We start from the raw sequence: 9,407 nt of genomic DNA on the forward strand, positions 1-9,407 counted from the left end.
AAAGGTAATTACAGCATTAAGAAAGGAATGTACTTTGTGTGAATTAATTGTTAAATGAGATGTTAAAGTTAGACAGAAAAAAGAAAGTGCAGCTCCCAGTCTCCCTAAAGTTTACTTGAGAGCATAAAGAACTTCACAATAATTTGGACAACATAGTAAGACCGAGTCTCGAAAAGCAAGGTGGGCAGTTTTGTTGGTTGGTAGAGTGCTTGTACAGCATGAATGAGCCCTCCATTTGATCCCTGGCACAATGTAAACCAAGTAGTGGGACACATGGGTAATCTTAGCAGAAGAGAGGTGAAGGCAGAGGGATTTGGAGTTCTCAGGTATTTACAAAGACCAGGGACAGTGTGAGTCACATAAGACCAAACACTTAAAAAGGGAGAAAGAATAAAAATGTGTAGAATCAGAAACACTAGAAAATCCAAAAGTGCAATTAGTACACATGACTTTTTTAAAAGTTCTCAAATATCAGCTTATAGTTTATTTATTATGATTAACAGTCAGTGTGAATAAAGATAATTAAATGATCTGTATTATGAGATTGTTCCCAAGTTACATAAAACAAAAACTACATTTTGGTACTTTTGTTTTATTACAGGATCGTAGTGTGTAGTCCAAGCTACTCTCCAACTTCCCATGCTTTACTCTCAGGCTCCCCAGAATTGGCATCATTTGCCTGTGCTACCATATCCATTGAAGAAATTAAGTTAATTTAACTGGGGAGATTCTGACTAGGTTGGCAAAAGAATAAGGTTTCAAAAATAAGGGAATTAACAACATTCTAGGTAAAGAATATATCCAAAGAATGGAAGTACATATCCTGTGGGCTTAGATAAAGCAATTATGTATAGATATGAGGTTAATGAACAGATGTACTGAATGAAAGGGATCTCATAGAACAGGAAGTTGCAGATTACATATGCAGAAAGTAATGTTTTAGATAGTTTACATAGCAGACATATTTAACCAATTCTCTACTTAATATATAAATAGATTTAAAAAAAAATAAATCAGTCTTTTTTGCACTTTAGACACTGGACCCAGAGGACCCAAGCTGTGTCTGACCTGAAAGCCTCCTCCTTAGGAACTAGCTTTCATGGTACCAGAAGTTGGCAGATAAGTTTCAAAAGGAGGGAGGGAACCAATAGTCCTCCTTAGCTACAGTGAACATAAACCACAACAACTGCCAGCATGGCATGGTAACTCTAAAGGTGGAGTAGGGGCATGAAAACCTTGGCAGTAACAGCTCTCTAATTGGACTTAAGACTTGCTCTTTGATGTTTATAGAAATGAGTACAAAGTTATTTCAAAGTGTCTTAAAACTACTGTTTAGACCTTGATATGCCTATCTAATTATAGATAATCTAATAACTCTATAACATTTATAAAAGATTTTATCATTTATTTATGTGAGTATATCTATGTATGTACACACATGTATGAAGGGCTAGCAAGAGTGTCCTATGTCTTGCAGCTGGAATTGTGAGCCTCTTGATGTGAGTTCTGGGAAGCAAATTCCAATCCTCTGACAGAGCAGCAAGCACTCTTAACTGCAGAGCCATTTCTTCAGTCACTGAATTTTAACCTTCACTTTCTGTGTTCTAGACTTTCTTTTATGATTATATAAAATTACTTTGGTACCTGGAATTATTTTAAAATCTATTATATCATAAAATGCTTCTATAAAACATTTGGAAAAAAATATTGGGCAATATCAACTAAGCACTTCCTTCTTTAACAAATACTGGGGACACAAAGACAGTAGTTACGATGTTAATATAGTATGCATTTGATGCATAGGAACGTTTCTGATAAAATATCTCAACACCTCCTGTTTTGCATAATTCCTCGTCAAAATTGTGAAAGGTCTCCCAATTCACTTATCACTTCATTCACAGTCACTTATTCATAATGGAAAGTAGGTAAAATTTTGAAATGTATTAAGAGAATGCATGATGTTAAAATTTGTGACATACCTTTAAGAACTCATCATCTGCCTGCTTAATTGCTTTCAGGTTGTCGGTCTGAAGCATTCTAGCTTGTTGAAAAGTCCTCTCTTCGTCATTAAAACTACCCTAGAAGTATAAATGGAAAGCTGTGTAATAACAATTAAGCATGAAATTGTTGCTCTTAATGCTGTTCTTGGCTTCAGTCATGCTAGATAAAGACTAAAACTAAGCTAATCGCATGGACTAGAATTTTAAATTCAAAACATCCCTTTAAATTAATCTTTAAAAGGAGTCCTTAAAAGGAATTGTTTATAATGAACGCCATCAATACTTTATTTTGGTACTTTTTATCATTAAGTTTATGCAATTTGTGTCTTTACCACTAACCAGCAAAAAAAAAAAAAAAAAAAAAAAAAAAAAATTCCTCAAAGTCATGAAAAGCATGAAAAGGGAATTTTTAAAGACAGATTCTGCATTGCACAAAAAGTAGGAACACATGAGCTTCTTCCTTTGGTATCCCTAGTAGCTGGGATTAAAAGCATGCAGCTCATGCAAGTGAGCAGGAGTTCTTCATATTCAAGACATAACTTATTAACTACTCCAGTCATGTCTACACATATGATTTTCCAGTAATTCTGTTCTTTCAGTTTCATAACCTATTCTTCACCACTGACTTTGCACTCTAACCTACTTGATCCACTCATTTAAATACTTGTACTCCACAATTTACCATTGTTGATAATACAACATTTTATAGTGCTGGTAATGACCAATATGTACTAAAACACCGGCAATATGATTTTGAACCTTTTAAGTAGATTAACTCTATACAAACTTATTTAACACTTCAAACAACGACTGAAAATAGATGCTCACCATTTAATTTCAAAGATGAGGAAAGTGAGTCATAATGGTACAATGTCTGTTTTTCCAAGGTTAGCAACTACTGAAGTCTGAATCAGATCCAAAACATTACGCTTCCAGAAACTAAGCTATAAGTGTTTTGGAAACTCTTTCTCCACATATTAAGAGAGATTACTATAACACTTTCCACTGTTGCTTACTCCTATTATGGCTGAGCAATCCTTCAAGACCTCAAATTCATGAAACCTACCTTCTTTTTACTATTGTCCCTATTCCTGTTATCTTCAACTTCCTCTTTCCAACGTTAAATTCTATAACCAAACATTAAAATTTCCTCTTTGCATATAAATCTTACTCTGTACTGACTCACATTTACTTGGTTAAATCATAAGTTTGGAAACCTCAGCTCTAGCTGATCTCCCTGATGGCAGCACTTTCACAACCTGATGGCCTTATTTCATGGAATACATAGATACCATCCAAAGGGAATATTCAGTCTCTCATCACTGGATCTACTATGCAAATTCAATTTTATATGCCATGTCCTATGCTTTCTTTTCTGTTTTAAAAGCTGTATTATACTTCTTTGTGAAGGTCAATCGTTTCACATACCTTTTCTTAAGAACTCAGCAATTATCTTTGTTTTCCTCTTTTTAAATACATGTCTCATGTCTTAAAACCAACAACAAACAACAAAAACTACTGTATTACTCCTTAGGCTATTACAGTTTTTCCTAACATGTCTTGTATTTCTCAGGTTTGTGCTCACTTTTCCAATGTAATCATTCAGATTCAGAACACCAATGATGGATTTTTTTTATTGTCAAATATACCTTTTTTTCACCTATAAGTGGTATATTGTGAAAGTAATAATCTTTTCTTCTTTTAAAAGGCTTCCTTTACATGAAGTGGTTTTAATTTCTACCTAATAAATCATTTGTTCTCAATCTGTGTTACCAGTTCACTCTCACCCTTGAGAATCAAAGCAATGAAGACATCTAGGGATCTGACCCTCAGAATTTTCACTTACATCCTCAGTCACAGCTTGATGGTTTCATCTGATCTTCATGCTTTAAAAATTACCTTAAATTAAAAATTGTCAACTTCTTATCCTTAAGAAATGGCTTCCTCCTGAACTTCATCCTTACATACTAGTGGCTTACTCAACTGCCCATTGAATGTTACATCTCTGTCAAAATCAATATTCCATAACTAGACTGACATCCAACCCCAAGACTGTTTGAATACAATCAGGACCTCAAATGTAATATAAAAATGGTTTTCCAAAACAAAATGGTGAAAAGACAAAAATGGGAAGTGTAATCAGTGTCATGAATTGTATGAATGGGGTTAATTTTCATCAGCCTGGGAACAGAGAAGTACCACACTTTTTGACTTAGGAGGGAAAATGATTGTGACTTGGTACTGTGGGTTTGTAAAAGTGTGCTTGTCTACTTGCAAAATGCTCTGAGTTAACTCACAAACTCACAAGGAAAAAGAGAAAGAGAAAAAGAAGGAAGGAAAGGGAATTTGAGGCAAGGGAGAAAGGAGAGGACCATGAAGAGGAAAGGAAGAAAATGATGTAAACCATAATCTGACTATAGTGATTGGTTCAGAAACTGTGAAATGATCAAAACTAGTTCAGTGATATTCCCCCATAGGAATATTCTGCCAGAAAGACCATCTAGTTCACTGAAGCTCATAAATTTGTAGTTGAGTCTAAAAATGGAAGATTTTAGATATGCCATCTAGCAAGTTCACTGAGACCCAGAAACAGCTCAGATAATATTATGTAATGTGTTTCTCACACCATTCAACTATGTCTGAAACAAACCCACCCGATTTCTTTCATATAAAACAGTAAACCTTCATTTATTCTTTTACAAGTTTCTGTTGCTTGAAATTACAAGAATCTCAACTAATATCAGAAGCCAGATGGCCTTTATGAACATTAAGTGTGTCTATATTTTTGTGGTTTATTGTTCACCAAGAATATAACACAAAGCCAGTAACAGATCACCAAACTTGTCTCATTTCCTAATGCAAGGATAGCTTCTCTATTTTGACATGACACTTAGTTATAACAGATTAAGTATGAAAACAATTGTGATACCAACAGTTAGCTCATTTTCTTGGTCTTCAACTTGCTTTATATCAGAATCCCATTGCTTAAACACAGTTATAACTTGCTCAGTATATTCAATTTTAAACTCCCGCCTGTAAAACATAATAATGAATGTCACATTACATATCAAGATGAAGAGAATGTCAAAGAAAAATTAAATTACCACATTATGTATTATGTAACATAAAAGGGAAGACATAATAGCAAAGGAAATATTCCTGTGGGAAAAAAAAGTAAAATTAGATTTATGCTGATTCCAGAAATATTTTTCTTAAGTAAAAAAGAGTGGTCTCACAACAGTGTGATGCAGCCATGATCATTCAGGCCTTTACAGCCATTGAAGCAGGACATTCTCCCCAAGCATGGTTGGATACCATAAAAAGCTAAAATGATACGCTCAGGATGCGAGGCTAAGCACTGCACTCAGGGTCAGCCGCTTTGGACCCAGAGAAGAGCATGTCTGATTGCATGCGGGTTGATGCCCCAGGTCCCGCCTCTGAGAAAAAGGTATCGGACGGGTCTGATGCTCTTTGGGTGGATGACACCTAAAGGAACATCTGTACAAAGTCCCAATTTATTTCTAATATCAGAGATCAGACCTCTACTCTTGCCTGATGCGTCTAAAACAAAAAGGGGGAACTGTAGAGAGCTACGGAATGCTATGCCTCAAAGATGGAGCTGGTTTCTGCCTTCCACCTTCCCGATGGTGAGTGCTCTCTGTCAGGAACAACTACACATTTGGCTAAGGCCGAGGATCTGGCTTGCTTCCATGTATGTGGACCTATCTGCATTGCCCCCGTGGCATGCCTGGGTTGGCTACCCAGAGGCTATTTAAGTTGTGAGCTGGCTTTCCCCGGGGCTCCGAGGATTGTTCAATGTTCCTGAATAAACTGCATTGAAAAAAAAAAAAAAAAAGAGTGTTTTCACATGGCTGGCTTATTGACTAATAAGAGTATTTGATATCTCTAGCTCTATAACTTTATCTATATCTATGTCATGTATATGTATACATTTTAGAAAAAGTCATCTCCAATCAGTTTTTTTAAGTTGTTAAATAAAATTTTAATTGGAACACAAAATTAAAACAACTTTATAAAGAAGCTGCAGTGTATTTTGCTGTTTCTTATTAAATCAGTCAATTATTTTTAAAAAATCTTAAAGGCTTGGAAAGGGGTACGGTGGAGATGAGGGAGGGTGGGAGGGACTTTGAGGGAATGAGGGAGCAGGACACGGCTGGGATACAGAGTTAATAAAATGTAAATGATAAGAAAAAAATAAAATTAAAAAAAAATCAAAGAAAATCTTAAAGGAAGGCAGAAAAAAATTAAAATGAGCAAGAAAAACCTATCACAAAATTGTTGGTTTATAAGGAACGTATTTACCCATTTAATTTTAACTTCTTTTGAGACAGCAATGTATCTATTGTTGGTCTTGACTATTGTGTTTTTTTCTTAATTTTATTTTTCTTATTAGTTACATTTTGTTAACTCTGTGTCTCAGCTGTATCCCCCTCCCTCAATCCCTCCCCAACCCCACACTCCCTCCCTGGTCTCCTCCCTACTCCTTTCCAAGTCCACTGATAGGGGAGGACCTCCTCCCCTTCATTTGACCCTGTTTTATCAGGTATCTTCAGGGCTGGCTGCAAAGTTCTCCTCTGTGGCCTAACAGGACTGCTCCTCCCCTGGGGGGGGGGGTGGGGAGGTAAAAAAGCCTGCCCTTGAGATCCTGTTAGAAATAGTCCTTGTTCCCCTTACTTTGGAGACTCTACCTAGCAGTGTTTCAAAGCAGTCACTAAGACTCATAACCAAACCCTCGGCAGAGTGCAGGGAATCATATGAAAGAAGGGGATGTGGAAAGGATAGGAGCTCTACAAGGACCAAATATATCCGGGCACAGGGTCTTTTCTGCGACTGACACTCAACCAAGGACCATCTATGGATATAACCTAGAACTTCTGCTCAGATGTGGCCCATGGTAGCTCAGTATCCAATCAGTTTTGTTTCATTTTTTTTCAGTAGAAAAAAATGAACCCTATATGTGTTCCAAGTAGAAATATTTCACTTAACTTTAAAAAAATCTATTTGGTATTCTCAAGATTACAAGGGAATGATTAACTCGCCTAAAATTCATAAATGATTTACAATATTAAATTGACTTTTTTTTCCATCTTATCAAACATTTATAAAAATAAATGAATAGTTCCCATATCTACCTTTTACTGTATTTCCATAAGGAACAGAAATGACTTTTTAAAAAAGATAACCTCCCCCTTGCAGGGTAGCCTTAATATGCCACAAAGAAAGAGGATCCAGGCAGTCCTGATGTTACCTGATAAGTAAGGATCAGACAGTATGGGAGAAGGACCACCTCTATCAGTGGACTAGTGGAAGGACAGAGGGGGAAGAGGTAAGGTGGGTGGGACTGGGAGGGAATAAGGGAGGGGGTTGAGCTGGGATACAAAGTGAATAAATCATAATAATTAAAAAAGTTTGAAAAAAGATTGAAAAAATTCCATTAAGAAAAAAAGAAAGAAATCATTAGCACTGTCATGTTGTCAAAAATGAATCCATAAATGATGTTTGCCACTGGCAATGCCTCTCATAATAGCCAGGAACTGGAAAAATCAGGTGTCCCTCAACTGAAGAATGGATAAAGAAAATGTGGTACATTTACAAAATGGAATACTACTCAGCAATTAAAAACAAGAGAATCATGAAATTTGAAGGCAAATGGAGGGAACTAGAAAAGATCATCCTGAGTGAGGTATCCCAGAAGCAGAAAGACACACATGGTATATGCTCACTTATAAGTGGATATTAACAAAATAATATAGGATAAACATACTAAAATCTATAGCTATAAAGAAGCTAAATAAAAAGGAGTGCCCCAAGGAAGATGTTTAATCCTCATTCAGAAGGGCAAACTGGATTAGACATTGGAAATAGAAGAAGACATTGAAGAGGACAGGAGCCTTCCACAAGTGGCCTCTGAAAGATTCTATCTATCAGGGTAGCAAAGCAGATGCTGAGACCCATAGCCATCTTTGGGCAGTGTTTTAGGAATCTTATGAAAGAAGGGGGAGACAGAAAGACCTGGAGGGAACAGGAACTCCACAAGGAGAAAAACAGTGTCAAACAATCTGGGCCCAGGGGGGCCTGCAGAGACTGATGAATCAACCAACTAAGGACCATACATGAAGAGGACCTAGACCCCCTGCTCAGATGTATCCTATTAACAGCTCAGTTTCCCTGTGGGTGCTCTTGTAAAAGGAGCAGAAGCTGACTGTCTCTAACATGAACTCTGTTCTTTGATCACCTCCTACTGGTGGGTTGGCCTTACTAGGCCACAGAGAAAGAGGATCCATTCAGTCCTCATGAGACCTGATAGGCAAGGGTCAGATAACAGGGACGGAGGACTTCCCTATCAGGTTGTCAGGGGAAGTAGAGGGGAGAGAAGAGGGAGGGGGTGGAACCAGGAGCAGATGAAGGAGGGGGCTACAATGAGGACATTGCATAAATTGTAAAATAATAACAATAAAAACAAAAAAGAAAAATTATAACTCTCAGTGTGATTAGTGATGGTGCATGCCTTTAATCCCAGCAGTTAGGAGGCAGAGGCAGGTGGATCTCTGTGAGTTCACAGACAGCCTCATCTATAGTGAGTCCAGGACATCCAGAGCTGCACATAGCGGTTGTCTCGAAAGGCAAAACAAAACAAAACAGCAAGAAAACCCTCTTCATTTGTTATTTAAAAGGAAAAAGCAGTGATAGCTGCAGGCTTCCCAGAAACATGTCTCATTGCAGGAAGTTATTACAAGCATTAGTTTGAAGAAAAATGAAGTCTAGAATTTTCTATAGACTCTGTTTAATGGAATAATTGTTGCCAATGCATACTATAAATCATACAAACATGGCTCTAAAGAAATGACGCCTTCCATCTAATGTGGCTGCCTTGCCAGGCCTAAGTGAATGAAGCTGAACTAAGCCCTGATTCAACTTGAGGTTCTGGGATGGGTTAGTGGTGGTGTCTCTACTGCCTTTTTGTTCTCCCCTTTACTGCGGAGAACAAGAAAGGGGATTGGGGGAAGAGGGTTGGTGGATGGAACCAGAAGGAGAGGAGGAAGGGGGCTATTATCTAGATGTAAAGTGAATATATAAATCAATAAGAAAAAGAAAAGAAATGAAGTCTTACATTTCCTCTTGATGAACTTTCCAGTGTTCTTTGATATTCCTGTTGCAGTCTTTGACTACACTTTTAATATAGGACTGCATTCTTGTTTTGTTTTCCACAAGGTCACTGTTAAGTTGAGCTGTGTTGAAAAAAAAAATCATTAAACCTTAATGTTAAAGAAAATGTTACTGCTCCCAAATATGCAAGTAAATGAAGACACAGGTAAAAATCCATTCTACAGTACCCAAAAAATTACAAAATAGTATCAACCGAATTCCTCAAATTTGTCATATTTT

Source organism: Meriones unguiculatus, chromosome X, assembly GCF_030254825.1.
Source record: "Meriones unguiculatus strain TT.TT164.6M chromosome X, Bangor_MerUng_6.1, whole genome shotgun sequence".
Lineage (NCBI taxonomy): Eukaryota > Metazoa > Chordata > Mammalia > Rodentia > Muridae > Meriones > Meriones unguiculatus.